Consider the following 24760-nt stretch of genomic DNA (forward strand, 5'->3'; position numbering starts at 1 on the left):
GTGCAACACAAAAAAGAAATAAAAGGTACACTATTTGGAGAGGAAGAAATAAAACTGTCTCTATTTGCAATGACATGATTTTCAATGTAGAACACCCCCCAGAACTACCCCCCCCCCGCAAATAAAGTAGTGAATATAGCATGGACAAAGAATACAAGGTTAATAAACAAAAAATCAAATGCATTTCTATTTATGAGCAAGGAACAACTAGAATTTGGAACTTTAAAAAATTACATTTATGATAACACTCAAAAAATTAAATACTTAGGTATAAATTTAATAAAATATATAAAGGATCTATATGTGGAAAACTACAAAAATACTGATAAAAAATCAAGAAGATCTAAATAAATGGGAGATATATTCCATTTTTAAGGATAGGTAGACTCAGCATTGTTAAGATGTCAATTCTTCTCAACCTGATCTCTGGATTCAACACAATCCCAATCAAGATCCCACCCAGCAAGCTATTTTGTAGGAGGACTCCGGAAACTCAAAATTCTAAAGTGAATATGGAAAGGAAGAGGACCAGGAACAGCCAACATAATGCTGAAAAAGAACAAATGTGGACAACTCTGATTTTAAGGCTTTAAACGGCTACAATAATCAAGGCAATATAGTACTGGCAAAAGAATGAACATACAGATCAATGGAAAAGAATAGAGAGCTGGGAAACAGACCCACACAAATACAGTCAACATATCTTTGACAAAGGGGCAAAGAAAATTAGGAGGAGAAAGGCTAGTCTTTTCAACAAGTGGTGCTGAGAAAACTGGACATCCCTATGCAAAACTATGAACATAGATACAGACCTTATACCTAAATGTATTTAAAATGGGTAACAGACCTAAGTGTAAAATGCAGTATTTAACACTTCTTGAGGAAAACATAAGAGAAAATCTACATAATCTTGGGTTTTGGTGGGACACCTGGGTGGCTCAGCGGTTGAGCAGACGTCTGTCTTTGGCTCAGGGTGGGATCCTGGAGTTCCAGGATGGAGTCCCGCATCGGGCTCCCTGCCCGATGAATAAACAAAGAAAATCTTAAAAAACAAAAAAACAAAAAAACCCCTTGGTTTTGGTGCTGAGTTTTTATTTATTTATTTAAGATTTTATTTATTAGAGACAGAGAGAGAGAGAGAGAACACGCAGGCAGAGGGAGAAGCAGGCTCCATGCAGGGAGCCCGATGTGGGACTCCATCCCCGATCTCCAGGATCCCGCCCTGAGCCAAAGGCAGATGCTCAACCGCTGAGCCACCCAGGAGTCCCTGTGAGTTTTTAAATATAACACTGGTATGATCCATGAAAAAAAAAAAAAACTGATTAAGTTGGCCCTTATTAAAATCAAAAACATCTGCTCTGAAAAAGACACTGTTAAGAGAATGAAAGGGTAAACCACAATCTAGGAGATATTATTTACAAAACACTTATCTGATAAAGGACTTGTATCCAAAGTCTACAAAAAACTCCTAATGTTAAATAGAAAACAAACAATCCAATTAAATGGGCAAAAGTTCCCAACAGACACCTCACCAAGGAAGATAGGCAGTTAGTGAATAACCATATGATAAAATGCTCAACATCATGTCTTTAGGGACTACAGATTAAAACAATGAGATACCATTTCACGTCAATTAAAATGGCTAAAATCCAAACTGACAATACCAACAAACACTGCAAGGATGATGATCAGCAGGAACTCATGTTTATTCTTGATGGGAATGCAAAATGTTCCTTTGTCCACACAAGAACTTAGATGTGAATGTTTGTAACAGCTTTATTTATATTGCAAAAACTTGGAAGTATTCAAAATGACCTTCAGTAAGTGAATGGATAAACTGTGATACACTCATGCAATGGGACAGTATTCAATGATATAAAGAAATAAGCCAACAAGCCACACAAAATGACATGGGTGAGTCTTAAATACGTATTGCTAGGTGAAAGAAGCCCGTCTTTAAAATTCTACACACTGTACATGGGACACCTGGGTGGTTCAGTTGGTTAAGCATCTAACTCTTAATTTTGGCACAGGTCATGATCTCAGGGTCATGAAACTGAGCCCTGCCTTCAGTGCCGTGCTGGGCATAAGATTTTCTCTCTCCCTCCTCCTCTAACTCTACTCTGCTTCTCACTTGCTCTCTCTCTCTTTAAAAAAAAAAATCTATATACTGTATCATTCTAATTATATGACACTCTGGAAAAGGCAAAACTACAAAGAGAGTAAATAAACACACAAGTGATTGCTTTGTGGTATAGGGTAGGGGATCATTGAACAGGAAAAACACAGTGGATTTTTTTAGGGTGGTGAAACCATTTTGTATAATACGATAGTGATGAATACAAGACAGTAAACATTTGTCAGATTAGAGCACAAAGAATAAACCTCAAGTATGCAAATTAAAAAAAATTATTTAGAAGGTTGGGTGATCTCAAAATGGAATGCAGGATGTGACAAAAGAGACTAAATTTATTATAAATGTATAAAACAATCTTACTGAAAGGGGTGGAGGAATAAAGTGCTACCTTTGGAAATGAGTGAATCTGTAAGGCTGAATTGAAAAAAGGAACAGGGGCATTGTGCTCTAGTTGATAAAGTTGTTTCCAATGGGGGTATGGGTTAACAATTCTGAAATCATTATATATGTATACTGGATTGAACTGCAATTAAAAAGTAAATGGAATGGCTGCTTATGGGAGCCAGGTTTCTCCTTGTTGGCAGGGAAGGTTAGATAAGCAAAAGGGCAAGAAGCTAAAATGATCCACGTGGGAACAGATTTGAATTGGAGACACTGGTATAAACTCATGGCTAGCTTAACATGGATACAAATGGTTATACATCTGTGCTAATTTTTTACCAGAAATATTTATAGATATTAGTATAAACACCTATATCTCTTGCCCTGTTAGCTGACAGGGCCTAGAAGCAAGACAAGCCTACTTAGCACCCAGAGCATGGTTTCTCAAACAAAAGGAACCAAGGCTCCTTGGAGAAATGGCTAATTCTAAGACTGGGGCAGAAACTATACAAGATGAGCATGGAGCATCTTGTAATCCCAGAAAACACATATACACATGCACACATGGGTGTATACGCACACACAATAAAGGAGGTATATCAAAGGAGTCAACTGAAAGAGCTCCCAAAGGCCAAAGCGGGAACAACTAATAAAATATATAAACCAAAACTGGTTTATAAGGCAAAGCATTAAAAAAATGAGTTCATACTAAGATAAATAAACAAATAGGGAATAGGACAAATATTCCAAATAGAAAAATTCTGAATAATTTACATAGACACTTTGTTCTCAGGGAAGTGCAACATAACTGCTCCTTAAGTGTGCTGCACATACTTTCTTCTCAAGAGTACAGTATAGAAAGGGAGAAAAAATAATTTCACAGTGAAGAAACCTCACAAACTCTACCTCTAATTATGAGAAAAACATCAGAAAAACCACAACTGACATTCTACTAAATAGCAGAGTAGTGATTCTCAAAATGTTCGAGACCATCAAAAACAGAACGTCTGAGAAACTGTCACAATCCAGAGGAACTGAAGGCAACGGGACTAATCAGGGTAATGTGGTATCTTCCATGGACTCCTAGATTAGAACATATTAGAGAAAAATCAAAGAAGTGTGAATAAAGTATGGACTTTGATTAATACTAATGTATCAATACTGGTTACATTAATCATGTACCATATTAATGTAACATGTAATAATAGGGAAACTGGGTATAGGGTAAATTGGAACTCTGGATTATCTTTCCAATAATCCTAAAAATCTAAAATTGTTCTAAAGTAAAAGATTTAAAAAAAAATGAAATGAAGGCATTGGAAAATAAACTTGAGAAAATATCCCAGAAAGCAGAATAAAAAGAAAGGGAAAGCAAATAAGCAGAAAGATTAGAAATGTAATCAAATGAGGTCTGATATTCAAATAACAAGAAGTCCAGGAAAAAAGTGTAGGAAGGAAAAAAGGAAGAATTTGTCAAATAAAATACCTCAGAACTGAAGGATATGATCTCCAGGTGGAAAGGGCCCAGCACAATGGATGAAAAATCCTTATCAAGCCACATCACCTTAAAATTTCAGAATACCAGAGAGAGCAACCCATTTCAAGCTGTAACTGCATCTCCCACCTCTCCCTTACACTCCTGACCTCCCCATCCCATCCTGCTCTCCTTTTTCTCTAAAGTACTCATTTACTTTACAACCTTCTAACTTTTTCTACAAGTTTATTACATTGTTTACCATCTGGAACACCAGCTCTGTCCAAGAAATTATGCTTCATGAGGGTAGATACCTTGTATTTTTGCTCACGAATATATTCAAAGTATCTTGAACAATGTTTGCTACATAAAATATGCTTATTACAGACTTAGTGAATAAAATACAAGCTTTGAGAGAGCAAAAGCAGGTCACATACAAAGGACTGGTTATCATATCAGGCATTAGACTTCTCAGTAACAACACTAGAAGTTAGAAAACAATGGCATCATGCCTCCAAAATTCTAAAAGTAAATTATTTACAACCTGGAATTCTATATTCAGCTATCAGTCAAGTGTGAGGGCAGAAACTTATTTGATTTTTTTACAAGATTTTATTTGACAGAGAAAGAGAGAGAGAGAGAGGGAAAGAGCATAAGCAAGGGGAGTAGCAAGTAGGAGAGGGAGAAGCAGGCCTGCCAGTGAGCAGAGGGTCCGACAGGGGGCTCGATCCCAGGATCATGACCTGAGCCAAAGGCAGATGCTCAACCAACTGAACCACCTAGGTGCCCCTGAGGGCAGAATTTTTAAAAACATATTTAGACAGGCAAGACCCAAAAACTTTGCCTCCTCTTCTGTCTCTCTTCTTAGGGGCCAACTGGAATATGTACTCTACCAACATGAGGGAGACAAGAAGAAAGGAAGGGCTGAAGTCCAGAAACCGGCTATTCAACACAGGGAGAGACAACTGTAATTCAAAGATGATCAAAAAAGAAAACACACCTCAAAGACGGCTGTGCAACAAAAGGCCTAGAAAGCAACGCTTGAAGATAGACACAGGGTGACAATTACAGGAAAGATGTTGCAAAACAAACGACAGACATTTTGAATCTACCAAAAGGAGATTTACACATCTTGTCTGAGGGGTTTTCAATAGATAAATAAAAGATATATAAGACAGGGCACCTGTCTTATTGACTCAGTTGACTCAGTTTTCAATAGATAAATAAAAGATATATAAGACAGGGCACCTGTCTTATTGACTCAGTTGACTCAGTCAGTGGAGTGTGCAGCTCTTGATCTCAGGGTTATAGGTTTAAGCCTCATGCTTAGGATAGAGATTAAATAAAATCTTAAAAAATATATATGCATATAAAAGATACATTTAAAAAAGATATAAAACATACATTCATAAAGATATATAAAACGTAGATATATGAGAACTGAGGTAATTACAAATTCTAGGAAAAGCAAAAATTATACAAAAAAAAAGAAATAGCACAATATACCTGGCTCACCTGTACACATTATGTACATAGTTAAATGATATAAACACTAAATAATGATTTAACTAAAAATTAACATAAAACTAATCTGCAAATAAGAGATGAGGAAAAGTGCAGTGTTTACAGGTTGGGTAACCTCAACTCTCATTTTCTGTAATAGGAAATTGGTATATAATATCTATAACTATGGTAGGATGGGGAGACAGCTATATAAGTAAGCAGGTTATTTAAAAATCTAGAGGTAGAAAGAGTTGATCAACAAAAATAAATAAAGAGCTGGATAGTCATTCATTCTGCAGGAGCCTTTGCCAGAAAGGGTTCTTCTATAAGAGAATGAAGCCTGAATCCCCTAAGGCATCCACTTTATGTAATAAATTACCTTCTTTCCTACCTTCATAAGTGTTACTAGTTTTAAACTACTGTGGGAACAGTAGCTCAACTTATTTTCTGTGTTTTGTGATCCTAATGAGGAAAACTGATTGAGAAAGGCTGCTTTTCTAGAGTGCGATTCAGGAAAGTGAGGGAAAAGATTACTGCTTTTCATTTTAAGTCTTATAGCCTTATTTGATTTTTTAAATTATGTACAAGCACTCCTTTGATAGCCATTAACATTATATTAAAAAACATACTAGCAAAAAGCAGTAAAGGAACTCTGAATATAAAACATATTAAAAACATAAAGCACAGGAATTAGCAGCTTTAGAAATAGTCTCGTAGGGCAGCCCGGGTGGCTCAGCGGTTTAGCGTTGCCTTCAGCCCAGGGCCTGATCCTGGAGTCCTGGAATCGAGTCCACGTATTTACGTACATGTAAATAAACCTCTTCAGATTAGGGAGTATGTCATATTATTTTTGTGTCTTCATGATGTACATGGTAGATTATTGGCACAATAAGTACAGCTTAGTTGAATGAAATGGGAAGTATGTGCAGCTTCAAATTTCATGTACAGTATTTGTATTATATCTTATGTAAATTGTTGGATTCTATTTTTATTTAATTATCTTACCTTTTCTATACCTTTTTAAATACCTCAAATGACTTAGTGCTTAGTAGTACTTTGCTACATGGGTAGAGATAAGTCTGTAAATAGATATTCAATGAATTCCATAATTTTTTAGAAAAATTGTTTTTTTTCTAAGACTTTAAATTTTTTAATATTTATTTATTTATTCATTCATTCATTCATTCATTCATTCATTCATGAGAGACACAGAGAGAGAGAGAGAGGCAGAGACACAGGCAGAGGGAGAAGCAGGTACATGCAGGGAGCCCGACATGGGACTCAATCCTGGGTCTCCAGGATTACGCCCTGGGCTGAAGGCAGGCGCTCAATCACTGAGCCACCCAGGCATCCCTATGATAACCTATTTTAGGTAATGTTTTTACTCACCTGACCGCTTACATACTCTCAGATTTACTATCAAAGATTTACAATATTTACTTTATAGAAGATGGCTTTAGGGCAGCCCCCGTGGTGCAGTGGTTTAGTGCTGCCTGCAGCCTGGGGTGTGATCCTGAAGACCTGGGATCAAGTCCCACGTCGAGGTCCCTGCATGGAGCCTGCTTCTCCCTCTCCCTGTGTCTCTGCCTCTCTCTGTGTGTGTGTCTCTATGAATAAATAAATAAAATCTTTAAAAAAAAAAAAAGATGGCTTTAAAAAAATCTCATGATTTAACAAAAATTGGCAGCAACATATAAGTTAATTAGAAAACCAACAAAACCAATAGTAAAAAGACACCTAAAATGGTTTAGATGAGAGATGATGAGGGCCTGAACGGACACAGTGCAGAGCAGATGGAAGGGAGATCAACAGAAAAGTGCTAAAGAATGGGATATTCTGGAGAGGGAAAGCAAGGGAGAAAGCTAGGATTACTGTCAGGTTTCTATCATGGGCGACTGGGTAGACAGTGGTACCACTTGACCATGACGGGCAATACAAACAAGAGCAGGACTGAGGGAAAACAGGAGTTCACATTTGGACTGTTGTTTGAAGTACCTTGAGAACATCCTGGAGGAGATGTCCAATAGGCAGTTCAATATAAGGATCTGGAATGCAGGAGAGAAGTCTGAGAGAGAGAAAAGATTTGGGAATTGGCAGCACATAGCTGTTAATGGATGAGATCACCTACAAAGAGAATATAGAAGAGGAGAGGAGCCTGACATCAGAAAACTAAAGACCACAATTAATATTTCTAAAGCCCTTCAGGATAAAACTTTGCCCAGAGTTATATGTACTTCTATAGGAAAACAGCCAATATATAATGTTAAATGACAAAAAATCAAATTGCAAAACATCATGCACAGTATAAAACCAGTTTTACATATAAGTTGTTTTGAAAAAAAAAAAAGTATTAGTAAAGGCACCGGAGAAAACCATGGAGGGCAAACATCAAACTGAAGGGTATCTGATTTTGCAAGTCTTTTATACTTACATTATGTATCTCCATAGTATTTTAGTTAATTTTAAAAAAATATACTACTTTCATAACCTGGAGAAAAAATAATTTTGCTCCTTTCCTAAAAATATATATATACATATATATATATATGGCATGTATCCTTACAATACAAAAAAGATAATAAAAGTCTGTTAGAAAAACACATTGACACTGGACAATAAATGGGCAAATAATACAAACTAATAAGATTATGAAAAAATATTCAAAGCACAACTCTGTACTATCAACATAACGTGAATTAGAACACATACGATTTGTTACCTACTAAATCAGAACACAATTTTTTTTAGCAATCTCTACACCCAACATGAGGCTCAAACTCAGGAACAAGAGTTGCCTAATTTACCAACTGAGCCAGTCAGCCACCCCCATAATTTTTTCAAATAATAAAAGTGCTCAATGTTCGTAAGGGTATACAAGAAGAGCACCTCAGACACTGCTGCTAGGAAGTAAACTGGTACACCCTCTCCGACAAACAGTCCCCAGAGATTGCATCTGATGTAACAATTCTCTTTCTTAAAAATTCAAGAAAATAATTCAAAGCAACTGTAAACATGTAAAGATATTTCACCACATCATTAACTGAAACCATCTAAACACCAACATTAGGGCACAAAAAAAAATTACATAGGCATCGAAAGTAATTCTATTTGTAGAGAAACTTTAGCACGGGTGTGGGGGAAACACATCACAAAGAACTTTCAACTTTGCAATGTTCCTAATAGTGCAAAATTTCAAAAAACTTAAAAGTGCATCAATGCAAGAATACTTAAATCAGCTTTCCCAAACTGGTCTGAGGACCCCTGGAAGACCCAAAACCTTTTTAGGGGTCCTTCCTTTTCCAAACACCTGTCTATGCAAGGCTGGATATTCTTAACGTGCTTTAGCGTACACAATAGCACGCAAGAGTGAAGGGAGAAGCAAATATTGAGAACCCAGCTGTCTTCTATAAAGCCAGACATCAGTGATCTGCAAAAATAAAGACAATGCTGCCCTCCTCACTAAATTTTTTAAAGAAAAAATATTTTTCAAAGTATTATTTAATTCAACATGCGACGGGTTTTTAATGCATAACTCAAAATTTTTTTCTGAGTTTTATTTTCTAAAATACTAAATATACTGCATAAATATACCGGAGAAAAACTTTTAGTCCTCGATAATTTTTAAGTTTGTAAAGGGATCCTGAGACCCCACGGGGTTAAAAAACTATGATACCATCATATTATGTAACATGATGATTGGGATGATAATTAAATGGGAACAGAGCTTTGCTCCTGCATTACTTGGACAATGAAACGTCATAAAGTCATGCTTAATTAAGATTTTAAAAACACTTAAATTCAAGCAAAAAAAGCAGGCAATCCAAACTCTATATAAAATCTCATCATCGGAATTAAGAAAAATGCCACGAGAAAAAAAACAAACAAAAAAACCTGGAAGGTAAAAAGTCAAAATATTAACTGTGGCTGATTATCTTTAAATGGTGGAATTATGGCTTATTATTTTACCTTGATCATTACAGCACATCTAAGATTTTGTTTTTGACACTAAGCATGCAGGTTTCATACCCACGGGAGGAAAATCCATAGTTTTCCTAGACCGAAGCATTACACTTCTGCCAGTGTGGAAGACAGGAAGCTCAACATAGTCATTTAAGGAACCTGATTCGACCAAACAAACTGCCCATTTCGTTAAACGAAAAAGATGAAGTTATCAAACGCACGGACTGGTTTCCAGACGGGTCACACGGAGCGAGATCACTCCGTCTGCAATAATCTGCAATCACGGTAATCACGGTAGTACGGGTAAGTCAACGTCTGAAAGTTAGGTCATCTTTTAGAATGTGCCAGAGGTGCCAAAGGGAACAGGCCGAGGTCGAGGCGCAGCACCGCATCCCTGCGGAGCCCGGAGGCCGAGAGCAGGGCTCCGCGCCGGCCCGCTCCTCCCCGCGCAGGCCGCCCGTCCGCAGCCCCGCAGCCCCGCAGCCCCGCAGCCCCGCAGCCCCGCCGGTCGGGCCCTCCGGGCTCTCCGGGGCCGACGCGAGCCTGGACGGCCGAGATTTCCCGGCCAGGTCGCTGGGCCCCGGGAGGGGAAGGACGCGGGTCGGGGGCCCAGCGGCCACCCCGCCCCCTCCGCGCAGCACAGGTGAGCCGACGCCAGGCGGCCTGCTGCCGGGGCTCTTACCTGCCCACACCCCGAGGAGCTCCGTGGGGCTCGACGGCCGCCGCGCAGCGCAGCGCAGCGAAGGGCGACCCCCGCCGGGAGTCCCGGGGCGGCTCCGTCGGCTCCGGGTTTGTTTTTCCCCCGACCTGTTGGGGAACAGGGAAGGGGGCGGGGGGCTGGCAGCGCAGGCGCAGAACAGGCTCCCGAGGCTCGCGCACGCCTGCCCTGCGCCGGCGGCCTCCGCCGAGCCCCGACGCGCCTGCGCGCTGCTCCGAGCCCCGGCGGGGGGCAGGGCTCTCACCGGAAGTGCCGACGAGGTAGAGACCCGCTTTGCGCCGGCATGGGTTTCGCGTTAGACGCCCGGGAGCGCGAACCGCGAGGCCGGCGAAGCCAGCTGCGTCCGTGTCCGGCTTCCGTTGCCCTCCGTCGACCTCGCGTCGGCTTCCCCCGCCCCCAGCCTGCAGCTCCGCAGCCGGCGCAGCCCCGGCGCCCCCGCCCCCCGGCCCCCTGCCTTGTCGCTTCGCACAGCGGCCGCCGCCGCCCTCCCCGCCCGCGGCAGCCCAGGGCCCGCGCCCGGCCCTTCGCCCTCGAGGCCGAGGCTGTGCTTCTGCTTCGCCCGGGGGTCCCGAGGCTCAGCCGCCTCCCCGCCCCTAGAAGGACCGCTAAGCAGCGGGGGAGCCGAGCCCCTCTTGGGATGCGGGCTTGCGCTCGTGGGGCTGCACTGTTTTTACCGCGTGTTTCCTATGAGTCGAGGGAAGAAGAGAGAACATGTGGAGAGAAAAATCCATCTGTTGCTAAAGCGTTTGGCCAGCTCATCGTCCACCCTGGGCTCTAGGAAGTGTACGGGTCGGGGGCCCCGGGCGGCCCCGCGGTTGACCTCCGGGCGCGCGCTCGCCCTCCGAAAGCAAGCTTTAAAAAGAAACTTCTGGAGTTCTAGTATCTCAGGACTATATCAGATGTGATTTATGGTGAAGGGCTTGAGAATCGATTCGGATTCTAAATCTGCAGTTCGCAACTACAGTTTGTGATCTTTTAAGGATACGGAATCCTGATTTTCTCTCTCTAGCCTCGCTTTTACTTAACTCTGAAATAAGACGGTGTGGTTTTAGCCCAACCGTGAAACTTCTGACAGCTGAGAATAACTTACTGAGCACCCACCATGCGGCAGACACCGCATTAAATGCTTTGCTTGCATTATCTCATTTAATCTTAAATTGCACAGTACAAAGTGCATTTTCTCTACTATGTGTGAGGTGTTTATTTGCAGATAAATGAGGTCACTGCCTTTATGGAACCACCGTCTAATAGCAGAGACTCATGTATGCAAATGTATATTTGGGGTAGAAATATTTACATAGAAGTATTCATATAGTATAATGCATATTTATATATATATATAGTGTTAGGACAAAGAATAGAAATAGAAAACACTGACACCTTCGAGATAAATAGGAAAAGTATATACGTGGTCAACTCACAAAATAGGAAATTTCAGTGCCTACTACATGTTTTACTAATGCTCAAACTCATTAACAATGAAATGACAAACGATACTATTTCTAGTGTATCTAATTAGCCAGTTTGTTTAAAACATGCATGAACTCCATTGGTGAGGGTAGAGTGAAATGAACCCTTATCCTGTTGGGATATAAATTAGGAAAAGATTTTGGAAAGTAATTTACCAAATCAGATGAAGGAACGGTCACATGACCTAAATTAATAATTTCCCTTCTGGAAATTATAAGGACATATTCCAGAATACAAAGATGAAATAATAATAAAGTGAACAAACTCCCCAAAACTGGAATGCCTTTCACATACAAATGCAATTGTACTTAGTGTAACATTTATTTGTTTATGAGTATTTCCTCCTTATAGGAGCTGTAAGGATACAAAAATGGATAATTTATGAAATTTGTCCTAAAAAGTTCACAATTCACTGTGTCATTCTGTTATTTAGTAATATAAATAGTTGAGAGGTTGCTACAATATAATAAAATTACAAAATGTTTTGGGAGCTTCTGTGTCAGTTAAATTTCCTATGATTTCCTTTGCTGATTGAAATGAAGAAGAAATCTGCACATGAAATGCACATGTCAAATAAAAATATTAATGAAAAAGAGTCCTTGCAAAGTTTGAGTAATAATTACATGGAAAAAGTTGAGTAATAATTACATGGAAAACTCCATGTATCATATTTGACCTCTAAAGATCTCAATTTATGACTAAATGGTATAGACTTCAGGAATTCATCCCAATTGTAACATATTTGACCAATTTATTCTTTTGACTTAAATCATTGCTTGGATGTTTTATTATTTTGTTTTTTTTATTATTATTATTTTGAAAAGTAACCAGAATCTTGATTATTTTAAGAGGCTTCATTTCCACAGTAATATGAATTTACAAAGCTGTCCCCCCCCTTTTTTTCTTAGCTATTCCCTTTTTATTAGTAATCTGGATGGAGAAAATACCAGAAGCAAATGAAAATAACAATTACAATTATTCATTTGTTTCATGGCTGGTCTTATACTATAAGCAATGTTAGGACTAGGGGCATTGCTCCCAAACATAGAAAGCGACATGGAACTATTAACCATTAGTATTTCATGCTATCTAACCATGTTAGAACACTCATGTTACAAGGAAAAGAGCTTTTTTTTTTTTTTTAATTATCTGCTTAGGGCCACTTAGATCAGCTATTTGGAGCAATTTCACTAATGAAGAAATGGTTACACTTTCTGTGACCATGAGAACTAGTGTTTTATTTTTTTTTAAGATTTTATTTATTTATTCATAAGAATACACAGAGAGGAGAGAGAGAGAGGCAGAGACACAGGCAGAGGGAGAAACAGTCTCCATGCAGGGAGCCTGACGTGGGACTCGACCCTGGGTCCCCAGGATCACGCCCTGGGCTGAAGGCAGCGCTAAACTGCTGAGCCACCTGGGCTGCCCAGAACTAGTGTTTTAAAATGCTTGGAAAGAGTTTGGAAGGAAATCCACTAAAATACTAACATACTGTGATGATCTTTGGAGGGTGAAATTATGAGTGATTTCTCCTCTTTCTAGTTTTTTATATTTTCCATGTGTTTTACAATGAGAACATATGACTATGACTTTAATAACCCAAGGGGAAAATGGAACACTTAGTTTTAAAAAGTATTTCTAAATTTACAATTGAGTCAACCAATTAGTTTACATTCCTTATGTAAAATATATTGCATTACTATGGATCATAAAGAGTGAAATAACCCAAAAGGATGGATAAGCACTTATGTCTGAATACTTTCTCAGGGGTGGCAACAGGTACAGTTCTCCCCATGGCTCATATAAGATACAGCTTCAACATAATGACACAGGTTCTCTAGCAAGGAAGTCAGAATTCTTTGCCAGATATTTCCAGTTCTCTCTTCTGGGCATATGATGGCAATGTACTTCCGGGCTCCCTTGTGGTTGAATAGGGCCATGTGACTGATTCAGGCAAGTGAACTGTGAAAAGTGAGTGACATGTGTCTTTCTAGACTGGATTTTTTTCAGCCACCAAAGTGAGATATTCTAAAGTTGGCTTCCCCTCTGGCACAGCAACGGGCAAGCCTTGATACTGTGGCTTCTCCATCAATCTGAGTGCTTGAGAGATTCCAATGAACAAATCACTTCTAGAATAGATAAACTTTGTTGTTATATGCACTGAGATTTGGGGGGTGATTTGTTACTACAGCATAGCTTAGCCTGTCATGGCATATAAACTTTGTTTTATGCCTTTGAGATTTGGGGGTGGCCATTCTGAATGACACACTGGGTGCCTCAATGAGACTCTGTCACAGCAGTTTGCTAAAGCTTTTCCTTCATAGATGAACTACTCACTATTCATTATAATATGCCAGGTAAATACATTTAGTTATAAATGAGTACTTCTTTCTACTACTTCTCAGAGTGACAGTGAATCTTTTTTGCTTTTAATTTTTTTATTATGGAAAATGTCAGTCACATGTAAAAGTAGAGAGAATAGTACAATAAACCTCTCAGCTTTAGTATCAACAACTCATGGTCACATCTTATTTCATCTATAAATTCACCCACTCTACCCCTTACCTCACAGCTGTATTATTTTGAGGCAAGTATAATTTATCATATCTTTTCACCTCTAAGTTTTTCTACGTGTATATTTAAAAGAAAATATTTTACAAAGTAGAAATGATAATTCAATGAACTCCTTCATATGCAATACCACCATCTAATTCCAATATGGACAAACTTGCTTCATGTATACCCTTACTCACTTATATTATTTTGAAGCAAATACCATATGTCATATCATTTCATCCATACATATTTCAATATGATTTCTAAAATAAAATTGCTCTTTATAAAAGCATAATTTTTCACATCTAAATATTTAAAAATAATTCTTCAATAATGCTAAATACTTAGCTTCTGGTATTAATATTTCTAATTGTTTCATAAATGTCATAAGTTTTAAGTAGTTTGTATAAATCAGAATCCAAATAAAGTCAACATTTTGGGATTGATTGATGTCTAATAATGTTCTTTCTTTTTTGTTCTTGCACTTTATTTTTTTAAACAGTCTTTAGGGCTGTAGAATTATCAGGATTTGGACCTTTTTTTTATACTTTAGTTCACTTTTATTTTTCTTGTATAAAACTATGTGGTAGCCACAGTATCTTTTAACCTACTCCTCTTGCCTCTATATTTCCTGTAAGCTCGTAGCTAGATCTGGAGGTTTGGTTTGATGTGGGTTGAGTTTTTTGGCAAGGCTGCTCCGTAAGAGGTGTTACATACTTTCATCAGGAGACATGATACCTGAGGGCTCTTTTGTTGACATTAGTGACCATTGATGATCACTACTTAGATCCATTCTTTCATCTGGGTTTGCAAAATGATATATTCAATTATGTCTATTTTATTCATTGATTGGAATTCTTCTAGGGAAAAAATTTCCCTCAATAGCTATTTAGTTTTCCTTGAATATAGTTCATGTAGGAAAGGGAAATTAAACATTTGACCTTTTACTTTACTGACGGTTTCCAGAAAAATGAGTTGTTTCCCTTGTATCCTCTAAAGGAGACCAATGGCAGTAGAGGAGAGAGGGTTAATATATGTAAGTTATATATATATATATATATATATATATATATATATATATATGTGTGTGTGTGTGTGTGTATTTGCATGTATGATACTAAACAAGTTCTTTAGATTTTTTAAACAGATTTAAGCATTTATTAATTGTTCATCCTAATGTTTAACACTGTAATGAACATGTTCTATTCATTGCCTTAATCATAATACAATATATATTATTAAGATGGTCAAAGGAATCATAATTAAATTTGAATCAGATTAGGATTCACTTTTTATGCTAATGTTAGATTTCTACTATTTTCTAGCAAATCATAAACAAATCAATAAGAAAATACTTTCTTTTTTTAAAGAAAAGACTTTCAAAACCATTAGTTGCTTTTATATATCTAAGGATAGTCACATCTGAATTCATCTGGAAAAAATTCAAAGATATAGGCATATCATAATAGTACACAGTTACACTAATTTTATATTTAGAAGCGAGCATAAGGAAACTCACCAGAGTTCAAATGTGTTCAGATGGTATTAACAATTTCAGGCAGTCTAAAGTGGGAAGAAACAACTGTTGATGATCCAATTCCACTGCCAGTTAGCACGTAAACTGGAGGCAGAAGGAGAACTTAAATTCAAATCAGAGAAGTGAGATTAATTATTCGCCTCGTCAGTTGCTTGAATACTATTTTTTTAAAGAGTAGGCTCAAAACAAATGTTAATGTGTTTTATGAGTTACGTAAGTTTAACGCTGTGCCACAATTAGGAGAAAAAAATGAACTGGGGTTATCATCTTTTCTCCTTATGTGTATTTGAGAAAAGAGATCACATTTCCAAGCATTGTGAGAATTTTAGCTTTCTTTGGCTGGAGAGAAGACAAAGAACCCACCAAACCCTGCAGGCATGTTAGTGACCCTCTTTGGAACTTGGCAATGAGAAACGCAGTCAGAAGTCAACGAGGAATCCCCTGTGAGATGCATCTCTGAGCCTGCCTGATGTTCAGTGCCAGAGAGGCAGGCTCCAGGGCTCTACAGCAGCAGCTTGCAGGCCACAGAACAATGGCAAAGATGGCTAAACTATGGAGAAAAAGGATAGTACAATCACCTAATTTTGACAACACAGAAGTCCAGGATTATTGCAGGACCTCCCCAAGAAAGGGAAGGGAGTTTAAAAAATGATTGGTTGAATTTTCCCACCAACTTCAGAACAGATTATATTTAATTTAGGAAACAAATGTGATATTTCTTTTATCTTGGTATTGTGGAATAAAATTCATGCCCATTGTATGTAATTTTGTAATAGTGATCTTCCTCTCTCTTTTTTTAGTGAGGCTCTATGCCCATTGTGGGTCTCAAAGTCATGACCCGGAGATCAAGAATCGCATGCTATACTGACTGAGCCAGCCAGATGCCCTTCTAATAAGGACCTCTTGATAAAAAAGCATATAAATAGAGTGGAAATCTCCTTTATTATGAGAGATAATAATGTTTTCTTCAGGATTTTTTTCTTTTGATAACAGATTGGGTAGTCAGTTCAAAGTGAATTTTTTATATATGCTTGCTTTGACTTCTTCAAATTGAGAAATAGTGATAACCAGAAGAGTGTTTTCTGCACACTTTGCAATGTGCCTTACTATTTAAAAAAAACAGAATTATGGGGTGCCTGGGTGGCCAGTCAGTTGAGCATCCAACTCTTGATTTTGGCTCAGGTCATGATCTCAGGGTTGTGAGATCAAGCCCCAAGTCAGGCTCTGTACTGGGTGTGGAGTCTATTTAAAATTCTCTATCTCCGTCTCCTTCTGTGCCACCATCCCCCAAGAAATAGAATTTTGGACATAGACTTTTACAACACAAATTAAACTCTATATGCATGTATATACATATAATGTGTGTTTTTATATATATAGTTTAGCAGGTTATATGTACAGTTAAACAGATTAAAATATATATACACGGTTAAATAGGCTAAAACAAAGTTTGAAAGTATGCATTAAATATGAAAAAGGAATCATCGGGGATCCCTGGGTGGCGCAGTGGTTTAGCGCCTGCCTTTGGCCCAGGGCGTGATCCTGGAGACCCGGGATCGAATCCCATGTCGGGATCCCGGTGCATGGAGCCTGCTTCTCCCTCTGCCTATGTCTCTGCCTCTCTCTCTCTCTCTCTCTTTGTGACTATCATAAATAAATTAAAAAAAAAAAAAGAAAAAGGAATCATCATCTGCCTCATTTTTCCTCTTAAAGTAAGGTTTTGCAAGATTGTCTGCTATGATTGACCTTCTTGATACACAAGAAGACCGGATAATACAGGACCACATTTCCTCATGTGGAATTTTCTACTTATTATGGTCATTTCCATGCCCATTTCCTTCTTAACATCAAGGACTCCTGGACAGGATACCTGGTCTTAAATTAACCCTATTATTTTTCTTAAATAGAATCTTCTTCAGTGATTTCTAATCTATTTTCATCTCAATGATGGTTTGTCATTTCTATTACAGTCTGGGCTTTTCTTGCTGTCGTTCTGTATATAGTTAGATTCAGATTTGGCTAAGGATATTCATTGCCTTCAACATATCAGAGGCTTAAACTAGATGCTTATTTTTCTTTTGTTAACATCCAGGTACAAGCAGTCTGAGCCACCATGGGACTCTCTTCTATGAAATCAATGCAGACTTTGGATTCTTGTAGTTTTTTACACTATCATCTGTGGCCTCTATTCTCAAGGTCACCTCATGGTCCAAGATGGATCTTCAGCTCCAGCAAGAAAGTGGAAAAAGACATAGTGGGTCAAAGAGTTCATGTAAGCTGATTCCAGAGGAAGGGTCTCTGAAGCAGCTACAGATACTCCTACTTATATCCATTGATTAGAACTTGCTCTCTTGGCCACATACAACTGCAAGGAAGAATGGGGAATTGTCTTCATTTTAGGAGCTCCTGTGCTCAGCTGGAAATTTTTTTAAAAGATTTTATTTATTTATCCTTGAGACACACACACACACACACACACACACACACACACAGAGAGAGAGAGAGAGAGAGAGAGAGAGAGAGAGGCAGAGACACAGGCAGAGGGAGAAGCAGGCTCTCTGTGGGAAGCCTGATGTGGGACTCCATCTCAGGACCCTGGGATCTTGACCTGAGCCGAAGGCAAACACCCAACAGTGACCCACCCACGCGTCCCCCAGCTGGAAATTCTAATGGAAAAATGGCTATTAGAAGGAATTAGCACTTTCTATCACTGTCTATTTGAACCTTGGTGCCATTGAGAGCTCCCTTGTTGCAAGAACACAGTAAAATTTTATCAAACAGTATGGATCTGAGCAGGCTTGGAACAATTACTGTAACTTCAGAATAAAGGCTGACTTTTCAGTTTACTGGAGCACACTATTAATGATCACATTGTCAGTGTTTAATCTTCACCTGCAAAGTCAAATACAAAAACCTTTCCTCCACCCCCTTTTCTCTTCCCCGTGTCACATCTTTAGGAGTGTCTGCTCTTGCTGACTCACCTCCTCACCTCCTTGATTGATCAGGAGGAGCCTTATTCAGAATGGACTCTCCCTAATTACTTCACTATTCTTGATAAGGCCAACAGTTAACCCACAAAACTAAATTAATCAGGTGTTTTTCTGTCATCTTCCTTAGTTTCTCAGCATTGGGCAAAGCTGACACTTTTGAAATCCTCTTCCACTGGATTCCATGACAGAACTTCCAGAGGCTGCTTGTAAATCTCCTTTGTGAGTTTTTCCTTAATCAGAACACAAAATGATTGATCTCCTAAGTCCAGTTCTAAGTTCTTCTCTTCTCTGCCATTATACAGAGATGAATTTATCTACTGCAGGCTTCAATTATCACTGTGTATTGAGGATTCCCAAATGTATGTTTATAATTTGATCTTTATCCTGATTTGCAATATCTTTTTTTCTTTAAATGAGCAAATGACTAATTTACCTTTGATTGGCCAAAGCTGCTGCACATCTGAATGCACAGATTTTTAAAAATATTTTATTTATTCATGAGAGACACAGAGAGAAGCCAGAGAGAGACACAGGCAGAGGGAGAAGAAGGCTCCTCACAAGGAGCCCGATGTTGGACTCGATCCCAGAACTCCAGGATCACACCCTGAGTGGAAGGCTCAACTACTGAGCCACCCAGGCATCCCCTACACTGAGTTTTAATTTTATATTCCCAGCTTTTATCAAAGTTATTATAACAAATAGTCATATAATATTTGATATTGTTTTGTAGTAAGCAAAACTATGTCATTTCATTGTTCAATGAAGTCATTTTATTGCTCTTCATGTCTCTTGTCAGATATTGCTATTAGAATTTAAAATCTGGAAGAATGATGTATCTTGAGAAATAAGTATGCTTCTTTTTATCTGAAAGTTATGAGATCTGACTTAGTTTGATCCTGTTTTGGTTTGGTACTGGCTGCCAGGAAGTTAAAAAGCAAACCAAATGATCAATCACACTAAGTCCATTACCATTATGATCACTTTTTACCTTCTTTCATGATTGATTCTCTATTTCTATTTTATTGTATATAAACAGATGATAGATAGATAACAGATAGATCTCCCTTAGGATAAGCCACATAAAATCTGTTAAGGAAAGATTTTCTTTTCTTCTACTGTCTCATAAATTTTTTTAAAAGATTATTTATTTATTAATGAGAAAGACAGAGAGAGAGGCAGAGACACAGGCAGAGGGAGAAGCAGGCTCCATGCAGGGAGCCCGATGTGGGACTCGATCCCAGGACCCCAGGATCACGCCCTGGGCTGAAGGCAGAGCTAAACCACTGAGCCACCCGGGGGGGAAAAAAACATTTAATGTTAATGGAAATTTATCATTTCAGAGAGTCATTATAAATACATAAGAAATATTGGAATGAGGATTAAAGATTCAAGAAATTTAGTAAGATACTTAAAATTATGCTCTTAGAATTTGAATTTGCAATAACAAATATTTAAATGTATTCTAAATTTCAATTTAATAATTGTTTTAAATGATCAATGAATAGATTTAAATTGATTTGCAATTTAAATTGCATTTAAAATTAAATGATCCTGATTTGCATTACTAATTCACAAAGCATGAATTCTATTGAATAGGGTAGATTAGAATGGTTTTGCATATCGAAGACTTAGCAAAAACACAAATCTCTAAAGAGTATGAACTACTTTGTTTAAATTGCAAGATCTCTTCAGTATAGTTTTCTTCTCCCATGCTGCTTTATATTTTTCTTAGGAAATGCAATGCAAAAAAGTTCAAACTGCCATAAAAATTTCATGGACTTACAAAGCTAAAAAGTATTTTTTTTAAAGAGTGATTTCTTTAAAAATTTCTTAAATTAATTAGATTTACATTTTAAAGCAGTTTTTGGATTTACAGAAAAATTGAGCAAAAAGTAGAGCTCCTATATACTCCCTCTTCTCTCACCCACAGCAAAATTTCATTTTTAGAAAGAAGAGTTAAGGGCAGCCCAGGTGGCTCAACAGTTTGTCGCCGCCTTCAGCGCGGGATGTGTGATCCCGGAGATCTGGGATCGAGTCCCATGTTAGTCTCCCTGCATCGAGGCTGCTTCTCCCTCTGCCTGTGCCTCTGTGTGTGTGTGTGTGTGTGTGTGTGTGTCATGAATAAATAAATAAAATCTTAAAAAAAAGAAGAAGAGTTAAAAACAATTTAACCCAAGATTACTTTATTTCACCCTTAAATGTTCCCTCCAGGATCATGTACATTCAGTATTGGCCAAATAAATTAGATAAATTCAGCCAAGAGTTTCCTCAACATTATCAATATTATTTCCTTCTGGAGAGTTCTCTTTTCTAAGATTTTATTTTTAAGTAATCTCTATACCCAACATGGGCTGGAACTCACAACCCCGAGATCAAGAATCCCACAATCTACTAACTGAGCCAGCCAGGTGTACCTGTAGTTCTTTTCCTTGATGAATTGTTGCCCAAGGGCAATCTGGAGACTATCTGCCATTATATTATCTCTTCTTTATTCTTCTTCAGAGGATTTTATTTTTCCCAACTATTTTTTTCTACCATTATAACCATGTCTAAGTGTACAATTCAGTGGTACTAAGTACATTCACTTTGTTGTACAACCATTACTACTACCCTTCACCGTAACTCTTTTCATCTTGTAAAACTGAAAGTCTATATCCATTAAACCCTAACTCCCCATTCCCCCTCTCCCAGCTCCTGGCAACCACCACTATACTTTCTGTCTTTACAGTTTAACTATTCTAACCACTTCATTTAAATAGAACCACACTGTGTTTGTCTTCTTTTTAAAACAAAGATTTTAAAAAGATTTTATTTGGGATCCCTGGGTGGCGCAGTGGTTTAGCGCCTGCCTTTGGCCCAGGGCGCGATCCTGGAGACCCGGGATCGAATCCCACATCGGGCTCCCAGTGCACGGAGCCTGCTTCTCCCTCTGCCTGTGTCTCTGCCTCTCTCTCTCTCTCTGTGACTATCATAAATTAAAAAAAAAAAAAAAAAAAGATTTTATTTATGTGGGAGAGAGCAAGTGAGAGAGAGCCCGAGTAGGGTGAAGGGCAGGGGGAAAGTAGATTCTCCACCAAGCAGGGAGCCAGATGCAAAGGCTCCATCCAAGGACCCCAGGATCATGACCTAAGCCAAGGGCAGATGCTTAACCAATTGAGCTACCCAGGCGCTGCAAGTACCTGTCGTCTTATGACTGGCCTATTTTACTTTAGCATAATGTCCTCAAGTTTAATCTATATTATAGTATATGTTAGCATTTCCTCCCTTATTAAGGTCAAATTATATTCCTTTTTTTTTTTTCAAATTATATTCCATTGTATGTATGTACCACATTTTGCTTATCCATTCATCCATCAATGGACAGGGTTGCTTTCATGTTTTAGCTATTGTGAATAATGGTGCTATGAACATGAGTGTACTCCAAGTGTTTTTGAAAGAATGCTTATCAGGTGTCAGAGACAAACCCAGAATAATTCCTGCCTGAATTCTGACACTAATGACCACATGTGGTCTCCTGGCTTCCAATCTCAGGACCTAACATTGTGCCTGGGGAAGTCTGTGATCTTTGTCCATTTATATATAATGTGTGAGATTAACAATATGATGGACATCAGAGCTTGGGATTTATGAGGAATTACTTTGGAGTAATTGTGGACTCAGAAATTCCTGTGGGAAATCTCTAATTATTGGTATCTGCAAACGACTTTTTCTTTTTAAGCTGATCATTTATCCTAAAAAGAGAATAAACCAACTTCTTGGAGTTAGGGGAAAGATTCAGGGACAGGGAGTGAAATCTTGGCTGCCAGCTTTCTCAGAATCAAAGGAGGAAAGAAAGATGCGATTTCACTATTAGATACACAGACTTTCACTTAATAATTTTCCTAGTTTCAGTCCTGAGTCTCCTGCATTATGTAAAAAATAACAGAAAGAGCAGTTTTTAAAAGGACCTTTTTATTTTATTTTTATTTTTATTTTTATTTTTATTTTTTTAAGGACCTTTTTAAAACCAAAAGTTGAGGTGCCTGGGTGGCTCAGTCAGTTAAGTGTCTGCCTTTGGTTTCAGGTCATGATCCTGGAGTCATGAGATTGAGCCCCACTTTGGGCACTCTGCTAGAAGGAATCTGCTTCTCCCTCTGCCCCTCTCCTGCCTCCTTACCCTGCTCCTACTCTTTATCTCAAATAAATAAATTAATAAAATATTTTCTAAAAGTTCTGAAATTCTGCATATGAAAAACCAAATTCTGAGGGGTGCCTGGGTGCCTCAGTCAGTTAAGTAAACTGACTCGATTGCAGCTCAGGTCATGATCTCAGAGACATGAGATCAGTCTCTGTGCTCAGGGAGTCTGCTGGAGGTTCTCTCTCCCTCTTCCTCTGCCCTCTGCCCACCCCCATGTCTCTTGTTCTGTCTCTAAAATAAATAAATAAATCTTAAAAAATAAAACCAAGCAAAACACCCCCACAAATTCAGGCCATCCTACCCAAATCTTCTCATAGTTTGCCCATTTTGATAAATGGCGATGTTATCCTCCTGGTTGCTCAGAGTAAACTTGAGTGTCATCACTCACTCATCTTTTTTTTTTTTTCCTTTTCCCTCATATTTACATTTACCAATCAGTAAGTCCTCCGGGCTTTGCCCTCAAAATATATCCCCTTCTCATGGCCTGATGAAATGTGATGCAAGCCACCACAATCTCTAATCTACTACAGATTGTTTTACTAGCACTTATTTCTGGTCTATTGCCAACAAGAATGTATATTATCTTCTCAGACTAATAAGCCCCACTTGCCTTTGTCTTTTCCTGCCATAGCTTTCCGCTCCAGATGTGACCCCTGATACTCTGATTTATGGCACCTGTGAGACTCCTTCCAGTCTAATACATTAGGCCTACCCTACACCAAACCTAGGGAAGGAGGGCACTGAGGTAAGGAAAAAAGCAAAAGCAATGAACTATCTGCCTTGTAATTCCATCTCAGGCCATGCAAGCAATTCCTCAGAAAATAGCTGTGACTGTCACTGTGCTGGTCATTTGTCTATTTGTCCTCATATTTTTTCCCCTGCCCTTCCTCCATGCCACTTTGTATTGCTGGGTCTCCTGGCAAACTGCCTTTCCCAGGCTCTTGGTCAACTGGATTTGAGTTAAGATGAACCACTGAGAAGACAGTGATGGGAGATTGGAGGGTGGTAAATTGGAAAACCAGGGCATTTCTCCTTTCTCTGTCTGTTCTGTGTAGTATCTCAGGCAGGGCTCCATCTCCAGCGGGTTCCATCTTTCTCCAGGCTCCCTAAGCCCTGGTTCTACCTCCTTCTCCCTTTGTCACTCTAGTGGTGGAGGGAATAGCAAGTTTCCTGCCATCGGTAAACTCCCAATGTGTTGCCTCACTGACCTCTGATTGCCTTCTCAGCTCTCCCATCACTTTTGTGACTAGTTCCCCACATTAAATTTTCTCTGTTAAGATACCTTGGCTCTGTTTCTCTGCCTGGACCCTGATTAATATTGCCACCTTTCAATTCTTGCCATTTTCTGCTAATACCTGCTCTAGTTTTATGTTTATAAACAGACTTTCCCCCCTAATGCATTGTTAACATTTGTTTGCTTTCATACCTACTCTGAAGGTTTAAAATAAAATTGTCCACCTTCTATAAAAGGGAAATATGGGGGCACCTGAGTGGCTCAGTGGTTGAACATTTGTCTTTGGTTCAGGGTATGATCCTGGGGTCCTGGTATTGAGTCCTCATCAGGCTCCCGCATGAGCCTGCTTCTCCCTCTGCCTGTGTCTCTGCTTCTCTCTCTGTAGCTTTCATGAATAAATAAATAAATAAATAAATAAATAAATAAATAAATAAATAAATAAAATCTTAAAAAAAAAAACAAAAAACGAGGAAAGTATGTTTAGAATCATAGTCTAAGTGTTAGTTCTCAAGACCAGGGGCAGCAGCTTCCATTTTGGTGAATCCCTATCACATGTTGGATACTGAGCTAGTGACTTTGCAAATATTTTCTCAAATCTCCACAATCACCTGCCAGGTAGTTAC

General features: G+C 38.6%; 1 protein-coding gene across 14 annotated transcripts in view; it reads right to left on the bottom strand.

The window, feature by feature from the left end:
- Nucleotides 1-15839, bottom strand: part of ZFYVE16 (zinc finger FYVE-type containing 16) — a 57781-nt gene extending 41942 nt beyond the window's left edge. For 4 of the 14 annotated variants that reach the window (XM_072736918.1, XM_072736915.1, XM_072736913.1 and 1 more), the window contains exons 1-2: nt 10138-10380; nt 7491-7540 (exon numbers count right to left, since the gene is read on the bottom strand). The gene's annotated coding sequence lies outside the window, so the exon portion shown is untranslated. Of the gene's footprint in view, nt 1-7490; nt 7620-10137; nt 10382-10417; nt 10549-15718 lie in introns of those variants that run through there. The other 10 variants (XM_072736917.1, XM_025998249.2, XM_072736911.1 and 7 more) reach the window with 5 other exon arrangements.
- Nucleotides 15840-24760: the final 8921 nt, after the last annotated feature.

Source organism: Vulpes vulpes, chromosome 14 (assembly GCF_048418805.1).
Source record: "Vulpes vulpes isolate BD-2025 chromosome 14, VulVul3, whole genome shotgun sequence".
NCBI lineage: Eukaryota > Metazoa > Chordata > Mammalia > Carnivora > Canidae > Vulpes > Vulpes vulpes.